Source organism: Hippocampus bargibanti, linkage group LG02 (genome assembly GCF_051943395.1).
Source record: "Hippocampus bargibanti isolate YZ-2025 linkage group LG02, ASM5194339v1, whole genome shotgun sequence".
In the NCBI taxonomy this organism is placed as follows: domain Eukaryota; kingdom Metazoa; phylum Chordata; class Actinopteri; order Syngnathiformes; family Syngnathidae; genus Hippocampus; species Hippocampus bargibanti.
Genome location: NC_142735.1, coordinates 20,187,501 through 20,204,992, shown reverse-complemented (window position 1 = coordinate 20,204,992; position 17,492 = coordinate 20,187,501). Strand labels below are relative to the sequence as shown.

Below are 17,492 nucleotides of genomic sequence, written 5' to 3'. Positions count from 1 at the left end.
AGTTTCATGGCTCATGAAGATTTGAGTTTGGCCTGCAGGATAGTTGGCAACGTTCTTTTAACCCTTTCTGGTACAGCAGTTACTGGCCAGTGGACAGTTTTTCATGTTATCAGGTTACAGGTTATCATAATTCGTGCAGAAAATGGTCAACATATGCCAGTTATTCACTAACTGGTTGTTTCCCTACTTGGGTTTCGTTTGTGAGAAGTGCTTCTCATCCATGTTGAACGACGTTGAACGACGTCACGGGTGAACTGTTCTTCCGGCCCATTGCGCTTCATTCCTGCCTCTCCTCGTGTTTAACTCGTTGACCTTTTCCACAGAGAGAAGCTTCCGGCACACCGCCGACTCCCCTGGCCGCTTGCGATCTTTTACACGTTTAACCCCGCGGGCCCTTTTTTCCTGCCTGTTCCATAACAATTCACCTTTGGATAGTGGAAGGTGGGAGGTTGTTGGCAGGTAATGGGGAAGGGGGTGTGGGGGAGTGCAATGGGGTGGCTGCGTCCACACAAATGTCAGTGCCTGCCTTGGTCCACACCCATGGGAAGGTGTTGAGGAAATTGTATGCTATACACCACAAAAATAATTTAAGAATTAATTTTGTTAATTTGGAAAAAATGAGTTTTTGACTGCACTTTAGCACTTTCTAAGTTGTATACATTTTTGTCCTATTCATCTTTTTCTCTCTCAAAATATTCGGTGTCTTTAAATGTGTCTCCATTACTTTAAAGTAAGATTAAATGCAGAAAAAAAAGTTACGTGCCTTAAAACATGCCAAGGGATTATTTATATGGGGCATTTCTATTGCGGGTCTCAGTTATTGCAGTGGTGTTCTGCAACGTAACTCGTCTGAGATGCGGGATTCTTGTACTTATTGTACTTTTTTGCATTATGTCAGGAAAGAAATTAACATTTTGTGGTTAAACTGATTCTTTGCCAAGTATTGAAATATGAAAAGATGACATCAATTTGGGAAAATTTTATTTCAATTGAAATGTCTAGCAAGTGACTTATCCTTTCGCGTGCCTCCTCCTCCTCGCTCCTTCTTCACTCCATCCTTCCTGGTCTCTTGCTTCCCAGAGGTGTCTGCTGATCTGCTCCTCGTCTTTTGGCTCTTTGCTGAGCTCTATTTGAGCCGGTTGCCGCGGTGATGAGCAAGCTTGGCTGTCAGTTGCAGTGAATCATGGGGCTGTAGAAGATCGCCTCCGGGTCAGGTGATCATCGTGGACAGCCATCGATGATGCTCTTCGGGGCTTGCGAACAACAATCGGTCAGGAAAATTCTTTTTACTTCTGGGTGTGTGTCTGTGTGTGTGTGTGCGTGTGTGTGTGTGTGTGTGTGTGTGTGTGCGTGCGTGTGTGTGTGTGTGTGTGTGTGTGTGTATGTGTGCGTGTATGTGCATGCGGGATCGATTGGTGTGCAGTTTAAAAATATTCCCTGAGCACGCCTGGGGAGTCAGAGCTGACCGTGGGCTATTACCGTCTCATTAAAGGAGACGTGGGTCTGATCAATCAATCAAAGACGCTGTAGGGGGGAGTAAGGATGAGTGGGGATGGGGGGCATTAGACGGACATGATCCCGGTGAGAGCATATCCCAGGATGCATCTCTTTTGAGGATGTCAGGATGTCAATCTGCTGATGCAGCACAACCGTAGTGCTACTTTGAGTACTTACACGCACTTACTACACACTTTTGGCATAATACAACAACACATGGGTGCAATGCAATACACACACAGCGCAATGCACACGCGCGTACGAGAAATGCACAGCAAGCACACTCTACGCATATCGCAAAACACTCAACTGCAGCCACTGCAACAATTCACTTGCACTTCTCCACAAATTCTGGACACACATACATGCACACACACACAGATGAATGAAAGGTGTTTGCGGATGAGAGCGATGAGCTGAGCAAAGGCGGAGGCCAACAAGTGTGCCGCGTTCCAGAGAAGGAGACGGCGAGGCGTTTCAAAAGGAAAAAAAAAATCTTGCTTTTACATTTTTCTTTCCAATGGGTGGGTGGAAGTGAAGTGAATGAATGTGAAGTGAAATGAGTTACTCATACCATTGGGGCCTGGAGCTGCTCCAGCCGCTCGGAAGCGAGTGCCTACTCAAGTCACAACAACAACAACAATAAAAACCACAACCCCCTGGCCCCAACATCCACCCCTGCGGAACTCCACCATTGCTCGCCGCCCACGCTGCCATGGATCAAGCGAGGAGAAGAACACAATACCAGCTAAGTCATGTGACGGCTGATCCAACAACCATACATGGATGCTTAGAGGTCACCTAGTTGCCCCACTAGACATCCATCCATTTTCTAATCCAGTTATCCTCACGAGAATCGCGGGCATGCAGCCGAGCCTAGCCGTCCTAGGGTAGTAGGCCGGGTACACCCTGTAAAGGTATCGAGCCAGTCGCAGTAATAACAACCCGTACTCACACTCATGGCTCGAGACAATTTAGAGTGTTTCCATTTAACTACCATTCATGTTTTTGGAATGTGGGAAGAAATTAAAGTTTCCCCGAAAAAAGCCACCCAAGCACAGGGATAACTTGGAAACTCCACACCTGAAGGCTAGTGCTGGAATCGATCCCGACACTTCTGCACTGTGAGGTGGATGTGCAAATGATGCAAATAAAGTATCCTAAGTGATGCCATGTCGCCATCCACAAGGTTTGCTATGACAGTGTTTTGCAGAGGCGAATTTCACAGATGCTGATACAGACGCTCCCCACCTTACGAACGCGATACATTCTGAGCGGTCGTTCGTAAGGTGAATTTGTTCGTAAGTTGCTTCAGTGCTATATTTTGTATGGAATGTATGTTTAAGTCAAACACTGAATGGGGATGTACAAAACACAGATGCTCTAACAGTTATAAAAGAAATTCACACCTACTGTAGTACGACGACATATATCCTTGGGTCTTCAGTAAGCCACTACTGAAGCTGCTGGCATGTAATTACTGAATTACATACCAGCAGCCATGACTTTTTGTTATGCATCACGTCCTCCTGGAGCGTCAACTGCAAAGAGGGATTTCCTCCCCACCCACATAATCTACACAATTGTAAGCAAGCTCGGCGCCTCCTCCTCAGAGCGTGAACTGGCAAGAGGTATTTCCTCCCCGCCCACGTACTCTACGCAGCCAATCGTGCTCGGTGGTTCAGGGACTGAACTCGCTAGCAACACTGCAGCATAGCTGTTCGCTGATTGGTCAGCCTTGTTGTTAGTAGCGTAAACATCCAGCCCTTGAAACCTCTAAGTGTCTGTGTGTGCCAATCGCAAGCGAGTTCGGCCGGAAAAAGGAGCGCAATACAAAATCTAATTTATCGCATCTCTGTCCAAACATTTTTTGAAATGCTGTACCCACAAAAATGTTCGTATATCCCGCTTTTCGTAACTTGAATGTTCGTACGTTGGGGAGCGCCTATATACTATGCTAAAAAAAACTTTCTTGATAAATACGTATATTCATCTGTGATGGTGGATTCCATCTGACAAATGGGAAATCCGCACCAATAAATGAACACACACAAATAAATACATAAATAAATAAATAAATAAAATAAATAAAACCTAAAAAATGTTTTGAACATGTCATTGTCATTAGAACACCATATTTCCAAGCCTGACCTATGGAAAATAAAATACAACAGATGACACAATACATCATAAAATGTGCCATTCCTTCCCAACATTAAGTCATTGATTGGCTATTGTCGGGTTTCGCCCTAGCATGATGTCATCTGTCTTTGACACTCGACCGCCGCTGCCGTTGCCCTCGCCAGCCTCTGCCTCTTTTTATTCCACCTGATTCATCAAAAGTCGGAATGATTTAGCGCTTTAGTGCTTTTAATTAAATAAGTGTGTCAGAAAGTGTTTTATAGCGCAATAAAGGACAAAAGCACAGCCATTAAGGATAAAGTATGTGTGTGTGTGTGTGTGTGTTTGTGTGTGCGTGTGTGTGTGTGTGTGTGTGTATAAGTCTTTTTTTTCTGTGTGTTTGCGTGTGTTAGTTATTGTAAAGCTGTCCCATCTCTTCGTGCTACTTAAAAGATTCCCACTCATATTTTTTTCTGTCAATGTCGGACAGATTTATTATGAACGCAAGGAGAAAATTTACATGCCGCAGGATCGGATATATCGATAATCCGGTTATATCGATATTTTTTCCGACTCCCGAGAATATCGATATAACAAGACTTTACTGTTATATATATATATATATATATATATATATATATATATATATATATATATATATATATATATATATATATATATATATATATATATATATATATATATATATATATATATATATATATATATATATATATATATATAAGAAGAAGAAGAAATAAAACAATTCATTTATAAGCGGCTTTCAAAACTTTCAGGGTTTTGAAGTGCTCAAATCTCGGTTGTGTAGTCAAAAGCAAAGAAAAAAGGTTTCATCACATTGATAACCGGGAGGATGGGAGCGCAGAGGACTCCAATGACCACGCAAGCCTGGTCGTTTGTTAACGAGGATGCTAACGAGGCCACCACCCGCTGTTTGCTAATGAACGTGATAGAGTCTAGCTGGTTTGGCTAAGACCCCCCATGGAAGATACGATAGCAGGGGGTGGGGCTATCGACCCTGAGCTCATTGACAGCTAGCTAAACAGCAAAAATAGGTACCTTAGTTTTGCTTCGTATCCATCCAGCGATAACTATTCACCTACTTAGCGACACAGCTAGATACAGTAGGACCATTTGACCGCTGCTTCACGCTAGCATCCGCAAGCGGTATCGCGCAGTAGCCAGGGGTCACCTCCAGGAGCGCCGGCACTGCACTTTGCTTCCGCTCATCCGTCTTGCCGTGGTGGCTAGAAGCAGGCCATGCGTCACGCATGTCCGCCGGCCGAGCGCGCTCATGCATTCCAAGTGGCGCGGCGACACGCCGCCAGGCCGTCGCACCTGCATCCCGCTAACACCCCCACCGGTGGCTTTGCGCCTGGTCACAAATAAATGGCAGAACCCTGACAAGGACGAAGATGTTTATTTTTACATACGCAGCACGTATGTTCCGCATCTCATTAATTAAAAGTACCGTCACAGCAAGGACGTCGCTCCTCGTGCTCTTCCACTTCTACCTGGTAATTAAGTGATGATTATTTTTCTGCCTTCGAGCAACTTGACAACCACCTTCATAGTACCTTGACTCATGAGTTCAATTATTTCCGTGATCATTTCTATTTGGATAGCAAATATATCCCATGGAAATGAATGCAAATGCTAATACCCATTTTGAAGCCTTAAACCGATCATAAATATTTTGTTACATATAGTTAAAAACGGGAAATAGCATAGTCACAACATGTATTGTATGGTCATGAACTAGACCTGCTGTGAATTGACAATATGTGTTGGAATTCCCTATGGATGCTACAGGAGCTTTTGTTAAAATAAAACAAATTAATCCCACATGATTCTGTAATACCAATTCGCACAATAAAATAACTTAATTGTCTTGATTATTATTTTGTATTATTTTTTTCAACTGTTCAATGAATGTTGAGCTCTCCGCCAATAATTTGCGAATTGACAAACCCACAAACACCAAACAATATAAAATGCAATGGAATTAACTGGGCTTGGAGCTTTCTTGATACTTGTCCATTTACATATGGGTTTAAAGGACAACCACCCCTACCGACAAGTTGCGTCCATAATTTGTAAAATCACTTCAAATGACTTCTACTGACTGCATTTTATAAAGATTCCACCGCATATAGCTTTATTTTACTTTTTTAAAGTCCGCTGCAATTTCATGAAGTTTTGTTTTCGAGTTGATGTCGATGCCGTAAGTGATGTCACATTCGGTACGCCCCTGACCGAGAAAGCGACACACAGTGCATTTCGGGTACTTTTTTTCATTTGAAAACACTGTGTTGATCGCGAAATTAGAAGGAAAACTACATAAATAACGTGATGGTGAATCGTTGTGTGGCAGCCAATTGCGGTAACACAACAAGTTTACACAAATTCCCAGCGGACAAACCAGCCATTTCCAACGGACAAGAGCGGTAAGAGTGCCAGCGGAGGTGAACGAGAAAGCAAACCGGAGTTAGCGTTTCGGCATGCATGCATTTTTACTCATTTAGTCACACTGCATGCTGACTGTGAGCTCACCTAGTGAAAGAGAGCAATCACCATATTAGTGGAGCAAACCGATTGGACAAACATCCATTTTCCCCCGTGTCATTTGTTACTCTGTAGCGCTGTCGAGCTCTCTCTCGTCTCAGCATCGCTGATGATTGTGTGCTGCTCAAATTTTGGCATTGTGTCTAACCCTTCTCCTTTTGTGTGTGTGCGTAAAACCCACCACTCTGTGTTCTACCATGGATTTTAACAAATCACGGGCAGCTTTAACCGCAGGTCGACTCTTATAAGAGGCTCCATATACTGGACGAAACGCCGTTTGTGTGCCATCTTGTGCATTTTCTGGGCTGCTACATCTACGTCCAGATCTCCTTCACCGGTTTCATCACTTGCAGATGGCTTGAATTGATGCGGAAGGACTTCTTTCAGCGATTGCAAACATTTAAGCTTTCCTCTTCAGGACTATTTCAATCAGATTCATAAATGGATGAGTAACAAGAAAGCATCTTCTCCGAATCTGAACACTCTAAAGCCATTGTTTTGATTCTGGAGCAAGGCAATTTCTAGGTGGGCCAAACCTAACGTGACGTCACAAACAAGGGGGCAGGACTTTCCGAATCTCCCCAGTTTAAAGCTCATTAGTTGCAGTTTTGGGCAACTTTAAGTCATTTTTATAGGTGTTTTGCAGTTGACTTGCGTGTTTTGGGTATTTTAGAAGCTATTAAACATTTTTCTGCAGTCAGTTGGGAAACAAAAAATGGTGTCGGTTGTCCTTTAAGTCTAGCAGACAATCATATTAAAATATAAAATGAAAGTAATTTATCCACCTCACTTCAAAAAGGACAGTATGCATTTGGGATGAATACTAATGTCATGCATTTATTTCAAACATCCCAAAGAACCCAATTTTATTCGCTTTTTTTATCTTGTGAATGACAGAAGCACTGTATTTTACTGAAATATGCGTAATTAAAATATCTTCAAGCGATGACTGCCCGGTAAAAGAATTTAATTGTGTTTAGAAGCCAGATGATGACAGCAAACCGCCAACAACAGTGAGATTGATTGTAAAGGAGTATGTTAATAAAGAAACTTCATTCGTAAAGCGCAATTACTAAAAGTATATTCACATTTATGTGTTGAATGTGTTGAAGCGGTATTGCTCTGTCAGTGACATCTCGAGGCTGACTGATGAGTTCAGTGATCCGTGCTTTCGCGTGTTTTGTATTTCGTATTTGTGCCGTTGAATAAATGGCGACGGTGGGTCTCCTTGCCCACGTGCCCAATCATTGTACTGCTGTCAATCTAAAATACAAAAAAACTGAAGTTGTGGTGGCAAAAAAAAATCACTGCTGTCTTTCTAGGAGACAGAGCGAGTGCAGAAATAATTATCTCTGTCGGGGTCGCTTCACCTGCATCATTTGCTAGCTTGTGTGACTGTCAGTTGCATAATGGAAACTTCAAGTCAACCACACGTTTTAGGACGTGTGCGGTGGGAGAATCTGTTGAAAAGTCCAGTCCCATAGAAGGAGTAATAGACCCACCAAAAAAGTCTTAAGAAGCTAAGAATGTAAGGAAAGTTTGCTGTTATGGTTTGTAGCAGTCTTTCAGGGTACAGTATATATTTGGTGGGTTAGAAGCAAAGTTCAAAAATTCATTCCGGTTTAAGTTTACAGTTGGAAAAACGGTGGAAGTGTCTCAAATAAAGTCTCAAATCATGGCTGAAAGAAAATGGCAAGTTTTTCCTGCTGTTTCCAAAAATACAAATACAAATGTCGAGGAATTTTTCACACTTTACAACATGTCATTTGTTTGGCATGTCTGTCATGAGTTGGCCCACAAAATTGCGTGAGTAGCTATGTTTAAAATAATATTATATCTGTTCCCATTTTGTGTTCGGGAGCCTTTTATTGAGCATTTTCATCTTTATTAAGTTCACAGAGTTGCTTGTTCTGTAGCTACAAGGGGACACAAGGCAGTGTCTTATTGTGCCGGTCCCGAGCCTGGATAAATACAGGGGGTTGCATCAGGAAGGCCATCCAACGTAAAAGCTTGGCCAAAACAAATGTGCGAATCAAACCTCTGAAAGTGGAGGACACTGATTTTCTGTGGCGACCCCTGTAGGGAAAAGCCGAAAGGAAAAGAAGTAATATGAAGTATCCGTTTTACGCCCAATTTGGTCATTTTTGTCACAACATTAAAAAATTTAGCCATCAAAGTCAGTTTTGCTTAACAAGAACTTTGATGGACATGAGTAGATTCACCAAAAAAGTTTCGACCCACAGACAAAAAGACAAGAAGTCAGCCATTTTGGTTTGAACCAAGCTAATTTCAAAAATTAAAAATGCCCTTGAATGATTATCTTTTTTAAATTCAGACCCAGAAGTCGACTTAATAACAACATGACACTTGGTGGGCACGTCTTTCATGAGTATCCCCATAGTAAATTTTCCATGTTTCAAAAAGAATACGATTGCTGCCATGTTCGCTTGAAGTCACCGTCATATGGCCATTTCATCAGTCCTCCCAAGACATCCTCCTTTGTTTGAGAGATGTTGCCAGATATCGACCAAATGTGAATAATTTACACAACAACGAGACAGATTGGTGAAGTCGGAAAAAAAGCACATGATTATATTATGGATGACTCTCCACCAAACACCAAGGAAGCCTTTGGAGATTCATTGATGCACTCAACTGGCAGAGATCCAACAGCTCCAGTCCAAATGCTTAGATTTTTTTCAAACTCTTGTTTTCTTGCATCGAGTCCTCCCGAGAGCTCCAATCATTACCGCTCACCGGTTTAATTTAGTTCTGTATTAGATTTGAAGTGTTATTTTTTTCACTGCACTTGTGTTTATGCTTTGCTGGGATAAGCCTTTGCATCCAGACGTGGTGTATAATTCCTCAACTTTCCACAAGCTTCGTGAAATGGCTTTTCCTTAATCTTGCTCAAGCATCAAAAAAGTGGGGGGTAAAAAACATACAAGTTCCCCCGGGGCGGATGAAAAAAAAGGGGGGGGCGGGGTTGATGGTGAAATGTGGGTTACAGGATGTTCTGCTATCGTCAGCATTGGCCTGAATTCCAACAATATCCTCCTGAAGGATGAAACACACCAGCTGGTGGAACAACCCCCTCCACATACTACAAATCTCAAGACCCCCCCTCCCCCCTACCACCACCACTTCTGTGGATGATAATGCACAATAGAGACAACTCATCAGGCTCAACCTCCCTCCGGCCTACCTCAACCCAACCCAAAATGCACCTGTACTCCATTTCTCATGCACACCCAGCGGAGAGCTGTAAACCTTGTTTGCTCTGCTGCTAATCCTCGCTACGAAACAGCTTTTGCGGGATTAGCATCCATGAGGTTGTGTGTGTGTGTTTTGTGTGTTTGTAGGGGGTTAGTACTGGTTGATGTGGGGGAGTTAAAGCAGTTGACTTGGGAGTCTTCCCTACTACATCCTCTGCAGGATGATTGGATTTGACTTTGACCCGCAGTCTGGTGCCACCTCATCGGCCCTCCTATCTCCATTGGCCGCCATGATAGCGTCCCCTGGTGGCATCCGTGATAATGGACCTCCCCCACCATTGTTGTCAGGCTAAATGCCCTACTTCAGACTAAACGTCCTTCATGGTTTAATTGCATTATTGAGCACCGAAGGTCATAAGGAAACACATATCTTAAGTGCTTGGTCTTGGATCTGAAGTCGAATGAATTTAAGCGCAGTCCCAACAGTTCCTGCCCAACTTTGAAAAAAAGTAAAGCAAGTTGTTGGCTGTTGAGGACTTTTATTCTAAAAACTCTGGCATTCATTTTATCTTATTTCTTCAAAGCCATATTTAATGATCACTTTTTTCAGATGCTATTTCAAAAAGGTTCTTCAGTTCCTATTTTCAGGGTAGAGTATTGAAGTGAAGTCCACAGGACCTAAGAACCCAGATGTCTAAAAACAAACACAAACATACCGCACATCTTCATTCGATTTCAAGCGCAATTGGTTTGGTTGGCAAGTCCTTGGCAAGTCCTTGAACTAAATTTCGAGTATGTCAAAATGTGGTCACAAATGATAATACATAATTCTGAGTCAAGTCTGCAAACTTTCTCTTGGAGGTGGAACTGGACGAAGACGAAGCCTAGCCTACAATCAGTAACTTTCAGAGCATAGCCTCAAAAATCTTTCACTGAAATCCTTGTCGAGTCCCCAGTCTTTTTGCTAGTCTTCAAGACTTGTCTTGAGTATTTTTACATGGGACTGACTTTTCTCTGAGAAATTTTTCTTTGTATTCAAGTGTGTTTTCAAGTTCTTTTGATTGTCTTTGAAGTCTGTCGCTAAAATCCATGGCTAGTCTTTCAGTTTGAGACCAAGTCGACTCTTTAAATCAGAATTGAGTCTCGGGGCTTCGTACTTTTGCCTAAATCTATTATTTCATTGTCGTTTCACAGACGATACTTCGGTTGGCAGACTAAGATGTTTATTTGAGCTGGCTCATTTCAAAGGTACGTTCAAAGATTTAGGTTTAAACAAATGTGTGAATTGAAGTATTTTGTCAGGTTTCTGCTTTCTAGATTTGTTTCACTTGTTTGAGTTCTTCCTGAGCGTACATTCATACAGGGACGGCAGAGCGAAAACGTTTAGTTCCACGAGAAAATGCCTGAAGAAACTCTTATTTGCATACCAACTGTTCTCTTATCTGAAAGGACATTTTTAATATTCTACTATATATATATATTCTAACATATATTTGTGTTGAGAATGTGAGTTATGGGTGTTATGCATTGCTGCCGGTCAAAATTAATCGCTTTGAAGGTAGCACTTCCGTTCTCTGAAACGATACCATTTTTATGAATGATGAACAAATTAATCTCCCGTTGTTTTGGGTTCTGTTTTGGGTCCCCTTTCCCCACCACCTTGGTATATATTTCCACTAACACTGATTCATCATCACTCAAGGGACCGAATAATCCAGTTGCAGTGGTTGAAATGATCTGGGATTCTTGAAAAACCCTGAAAGGACAACCGACGTCTCCGGACAAGTTGTGTCCATAATTTGTAAAATGGCTTCAAATGACTTCTACTGAGCGTATTTTACAAAGATTCCACCGCATATAGCTATATTTTACGTTTTAAGACTCGCGCTGAATATTCAGGAAGTCTTGTTTTTGAGTTGGTGACGAGTCCTCACGTTACGTCATGAAAGGACCCCCCCCCTCCTGACCGACAAAAAGACACATTGTAGCAGTCCTTCATCACGTCAATGTATTTTGCGGTACTGTTTGTCAGAAAACCTTGATATTGCACCCAAAAGCCACCAGAAGAGGGCGTCCAAGCTCCATGGAAGGAATTTATCAGCCTGTGGAAACGGGTTGATTCATTCCTCACGGGAGCTGGTCCCGTCCCCCCCCCCCCCCCCCCCGTTTGTCTCAAAATGACACGGAAAACATTCTTTAATCGAATGCAGACTTGTATGCTTTCCTCTTCAGAACTATTTGAATCATATTCAGAACTGGATGTGTAACAAGAAAGCATATTCTCCGAATCTGAAGCCATTGTTTTCATTTTTCAGCAATGCAAGACGTCTTGGTGTGACATCACGCACTGGGGGCGGGACTTTCTGAAAATGCCCAATTCGCAGCTCAATTTTTTTGTAGATTTTGGACACTTCAAGTCATTTTTATTGGTGTTTTGCATTTGACTAAAAATATCATACTGCGTGTTTTGGGTATTTTAGATGCTATAAAACGTTTTTCTGATGTCAGTTAAGAAACAAAAAAGTGACGTCGGTTGTCCTTTAAGAATAATTTGCTTTTATTTGTAAGACAGGATGTACCTCAAGAAATGTACAATGCATGTATCGACATCAAATTATATGACAAAACAGCATTTCCAGGAAGTGATGATGTTATAGTGTCAGAATTTCAAAAAGTATCTGCTCCATGAACAAGAGGCTGCAGTACCAGATATCAAACATCAAACTTTGTCGAACTTTTCCTCGCTTGGCATAGTTTTCTCTCTTCCGGTGTTCTAATCGCTGTCTTTGATTCGTCTTTTTCCTTCAAAGTCGCAGGTCGTCGTGTTAACAGCGCCCATGGAGATGAAAGCCTCTGAGCAGAGATCCGGGAAAAAGAAAAAGGTAATTCCCCTTAGCTTCCAAATTTTGTATGCTCGCAAATAGCCGAGATAAAAGCAGCCGCCGCCTGCTTGTACTTAAAATTCCCATTAGACTTAACAATGGCTGCTTTTGTACACCCGCATGTAGCGAGGTGAATACAAACTCCTTTCGCCTCCAGTACTTTGCCGAGCACAGTTCAATCAGAGAATTTCGCTCCACAAAAGTAAGAGAAGAAAACATGGCAGGAACAAAAGGGGACGTGCGTTTGGGGAATTGTGGCAGGTGAGCGCTGGAGGAGGATGAATGATGGTGAGATGGCAGGAGCTGCGGGAGCCTTATTACAGTCAACAAGCGGCATCAGATTTTGCTGACAGTCGTTCACGTGACTGCGACACTGACGCTTGGTCCAAGATGGAGACACACTCAAAAACAAAACCCAAACTTCAAGGTGCTTTGTGTAAAATCATTTGAAATGTCACACAACCAGTGTTTTGTTGGAGTCTTCCAACTGTGTTGCCGTGTGAGCCTCTTTTAAACTGCCCATCAAAGCCACAGAAGAGGGAGTGGTTAAAGTTGACTTGCAAATTTCACGGCTTCGGTGCTAGTACACAATTGTAGCAGAGAGTAACTTGTAGATAAAAAAAACAAACATACAAACAACGTACACATTGTCCGAGGAACTGACTGACCAACTTATTGACAAGAATGCCAAAACCACTAAATGACTCACGAAATGGTTAGATGACAAGCTAACTAGCATTCCGACTTGTAACTTATTTATCTCTCAATCAATCTAACTAGCTAGCTATGGAACAAGCTGCCTTGCATCAACCTAGCAAACTAGCTAGCTAGCTAACCATCCACAGACCAGATCATTGTTTCCAAATGTAATCACTTATTAGGCTATCAAGCATATCCTCAAATATCTGATGATTCCCAAATACATTGTGAACCTGAGACTGAAGGATCTAATCAGAACATGAAGAGAACAAGAGGTGTTATTGGACCGTGATAGACCAATAAACATTTACTCCAGCTTGTCATCATCATTAGTTTTATCCACCTTGAGGCTGCGTTGACAAGACTTGAAAGAGGTTAGGTAATAAAAGTCCCGACTAGGACCAGAACCGGAAAGTCAACCAGACATTGTCTCCCTTTGTCCAAAGTGTGAACTGGAACATCACCTGAAACATTCCTGTGCTCTTAGAGGCACTTTTATCTTGGTGGAGGATCAATCAGCTTTCTTGCTTCTCTCAAGGAGGATGGAGGATGTGTGCCAAATACATTTTTCATTAACAGGATTACTGTCCAGCAGTCGAAACCCACTCCAGAATGCGTGTGTCTGTGCCTGTCTGTGTGTGTTCAGGCTGCCAATGGATTTAATCACTTATCATTTCTGCCTCTTTTTTCCCACTGTGCCGCCAACCAGCCAAAGCCAATCAGCCTACCCCAATCCTAGCAACATGTCGGCTTCCAAGACCATTGACAACCTCAACGGATCAGCCCGACAGCCTCTGTGGACAAACCCAGAGATTTCTTTTTTAACCAACAGAACCAATAGGGAATCATTTGATTTTATTCTGTTGATTTTCTACAGGGAAGAAACATAACGGTCCAGGAAATGAACACATTTTACAGCCCACTATAACTTTTTCTTTCAGAAAAGTTATCTCATCCAGAGATTTTTTTAATCACATATTATTTGGTATTGACAGAACCCCACAAACTTTAAACTTGGAGCCACATAAGACATGGAAAGGTACATCCATTTCTCACTAGATCACATGGGATTTGCATTAGGAAATTATAGCATGTGCCAATTTGGACCTATCAACGAGAAACAGTTTCTGGAACCTCATCCATTTGAAGATGTCACAATCTACCATCTGCTCCTGAAGCCAAGTCGGACAAGAACCTCCAACTCCCACATGATATTTCTGACCTCATACTACCAAAGATCAAACACATTTTTAACTTGGAACCACAGACGATTTTTACATTGACCAAACTAACAAACAGAAATGACCAAGATGAAATGAATTAATTCACTGAGTTGATTTCCCACTGTTCAAGGACATAACCAGGCCAGAACACCACCAAAAAGTAAGGTTTACGCTGAGTTTCTTTATATTCCTTTCATCACTTTGCTGCTGTGAAATGTAAATTTCTCCACTGTGAGACTAATAAAGGCATATCCAATCCAATCCAATCCAATCCAATTCATTTTTCCTTTAAATATGAAATCAACATTTTTCATCGCTTTGATTGACAGATCCATTTTTGTCAATCCCGGGCATAAACATCAGGAGGATTGCTTCCCTTTAGTCGCCGTGTCATCGGGATGAGCCGTCACCGGATCATAAAAACACACAACTTGTTTTCCCGTGATGACGCTCACGTGGTTTTTGACGTTGAGTGACGGCCGGTTCATGGCTGGAATTGAAATACCGTACAAACAAAGGAGTATGGCAGGTTTTTTTTGCAGTGATATTTCCTCATCAATTCTTAACATGTTGCAGGCAGCTTTCAAATCTATTCCAAGTATTTTTCAATCATGTTCCAAAAACAAAAACTTGGAAAGAGATTTCAAGAACGTTCTTAAGATTTTCTAAGTCTCCTTAGTTTTTTTCCTCGTTTAGTTAGGTGTTAAGTAATGTTTTTGTTATTATCTCTGTTTCATTATGACTGCGCAGTGTTTACAAAGTACCATAAAGATATGGTGACTCCATATATAATGTGCATCAGACTATAGGGTGCACTGTCAGTTATTGAGAAAATTAAAGTAAATTAGGCGTGCCTTATAGTGTGGAAAATTCAGCATTTTTCCATTAAAGATACAAAACATTTTTTTGCATTCCAAACAAACTATATCATTCGCGGCTTTGGGTTCACCTCCAATCACCCAAGTTGAGTTTCCGCTACAAACCCGCAGACTAGTGCTATCCGAACAAACCTCATTGCATGAACCATCAAATCCTGTTCATCAGATCAGAGGTGAATCATAACACAAAATAAACAAAACACTTAATCGGCCATCTCTTCATTTCCCTGAAGCACAGATGTCAAAGTCAAGGTCCTGGGGCCAAATCTGGCAGGCCACATGATTTTATTCAACCTGTGAAAGCAAATCAAGCATGTCAAGTGCCATGATGCTTGCTGAAGTCGAAACCAAAATTTCCTATAAGAAACACAATAACAGTCATTATTTTTTACTTCAAATTTGAAAGGTAGTCATTTGTCAAATTGTTGTGGGCTCCATATGAAATATGTGAGGGAATTAAACATTCAAATGGCTTCCTAACGGCCCAGAGAGAAAACCGTTACTGCAATTTGGCCTGCGTCAAAAAAATAATTTGACACCCTTGCCCTGAAGAATGCTACAACATGGAGAAAAGTACAGAATATTCTCCAACATACTTTATGAGGTTGTTGAGGTCAAAAATGTCCCTCTCGTGGACCTTACATGCCTGAAGTAAAATTGATCACTTTTTTATTGCTTGTGGCAGACACTAGGACCATGCCTCTCACCCATCAGGCACACAGGTATTCATCTGGACCTGCTTTGTGTAATGAAGAGGGTACAGAAAGTGCTTAAGAATGGATGGCTCTCTGTGTCTTTGGGTTGTCATGTTATTTGTTATTTAGTTCGTTTGATTTCAAGACAGCGCCGCGAGAGTGGCTGCCTTTCCAGCAGCTTCTGTATTTTGCTTTTCTAATCCAATACAGCATGTTTTGCCGCACTTTCTCATGTTGTTCAGATCCACTTGTTAGCAGTGTGAAATAAAGACATGTCTCCAGTCAGTCGTGTGTACCGCCTGCCTTATGCCTATTAGGTGAGAGGGATAGTCTGAGTGTCCGCCACATGCTTATGTATACACAGGAGTAGATAAATGAGCATTAAAAACAATGCATCCCATAGCCAAAACAGAAGACCGTTCTAAAGTATCCCATGCATATTCCCAATTTGTTACAAATATATTTCAAGACTCCTGCTGAAAAAATGAGTTCTAAAGAAACTTCCCAAAATGTCATCAGCATCTTACCAGTCTGCAAAATTTTCGACCAAGGTTGACGGTTCTCACCTTATCTGACTTGTCATAATTCCAGTTTCCGAATTGTTTCTACAACTTTATTTCACATATTCATGGATTCCATGGATCAGTAATGATAACCTTTAACCTGATAACATGATAAACTGTCCATTGGGGTGACCGTTGTCACTGAAGGCGTTAAAAACATGATTCCAGTTATCATAAAATGGGCACTACCAACAAAAGTGTTGATGAGACAAATCTTTTCTCGTAATGGCATCATTAAAACAGGAAGAGAAATTCAGGAAATCTCTGCTTAAAACTTCTTTCACAGGAATTAAAACGTCAGATGTCGCCATCCCCAAATAAGATGTCAATGGCAAAGTGAGGTGAAATGTTTGTTTGGATCACACAAATCGGCTCTTGATCCTGGAAAATAAGATGGCTCGACGGCTCATTTCCAGGCATGATGTTTTATTCATGGACCAACCGCTCGCTGTCGCCTTGACGCCGTTGCCTTGACGGCGTCTCGGTCAGGATGGCGCTGACAAGGACGAAGCGGGAGGCGAATGTGGAGACGCACGACTTATCGCTTCGGCTGATAAGGTCGAGGGGTTAAGTTTAAACGACGGCGACAGGTGTCGGCCTCCGCACTTCACTTTGCATCAGCGCCTTGGCTCATTTGAGTTAGTGACGGTTTGCTCGGCGTCACCCACATTGGCGCTAGTTCTGTGTTTGAGACACTTTGCAGAGTTCCCAATGGGATGTCCGTTGACGTTTTGTTTCTTACCTGTTTTTATTTCTTGATGCACAAATAAAATCACTTGTTAGAGCTTTATTGTGGGACGTTTTTTGAAATCAAAGCACGTTAGCAAGAAAACACGTTTTTTTTCTGGCGTAAAAAGAGAGGCTACATTTTCATTTTATCTGGTGCTTATATCCTGCAATATTTTGACTTGCTATTCTTGTAAGAACAAGACAAATGCTTCAAAACGACCGGCGATATGAGAAGCTCATCCTTGAAAACGGCTGGTGGTCAATGAGTTAAATGTGCCAGAAAAATGAATTGTGATTGTATCGGATGATGACCAATTTTATGAGATGATGTAAACTGCAATGTTTTCAACTCTCAGGCGGTCTGACATGCTGCTTGCGAGCTGAGTAGAAAATAAAATTCTACC

The 17,492-nt window shown here is 41.8% G+C and overlaps 1 long non-coding RNA gene across 1 annotated transcript; it reads left to right on the top strand.

Annotated features, from left to right (window-relative positions):
* Positions 1-1,147: 1,147 nt before the first annotated feature.
* On the top strand, positions 1,148-14,478 carry LOC148901831 (uncharacterized). The gene is made up of 3 exons (XR_016117941.1): positions 1,148-1,270; positions 12,230-12,301; positions 13,710-14,478. It is a non-coding gene; the product is annotated as an uncharacterized LOC148901831 (long non-coding RNA).
* The last annotated feature ends 3,014 nt before the right edge of the window (positions 14,479-17,492 follow it).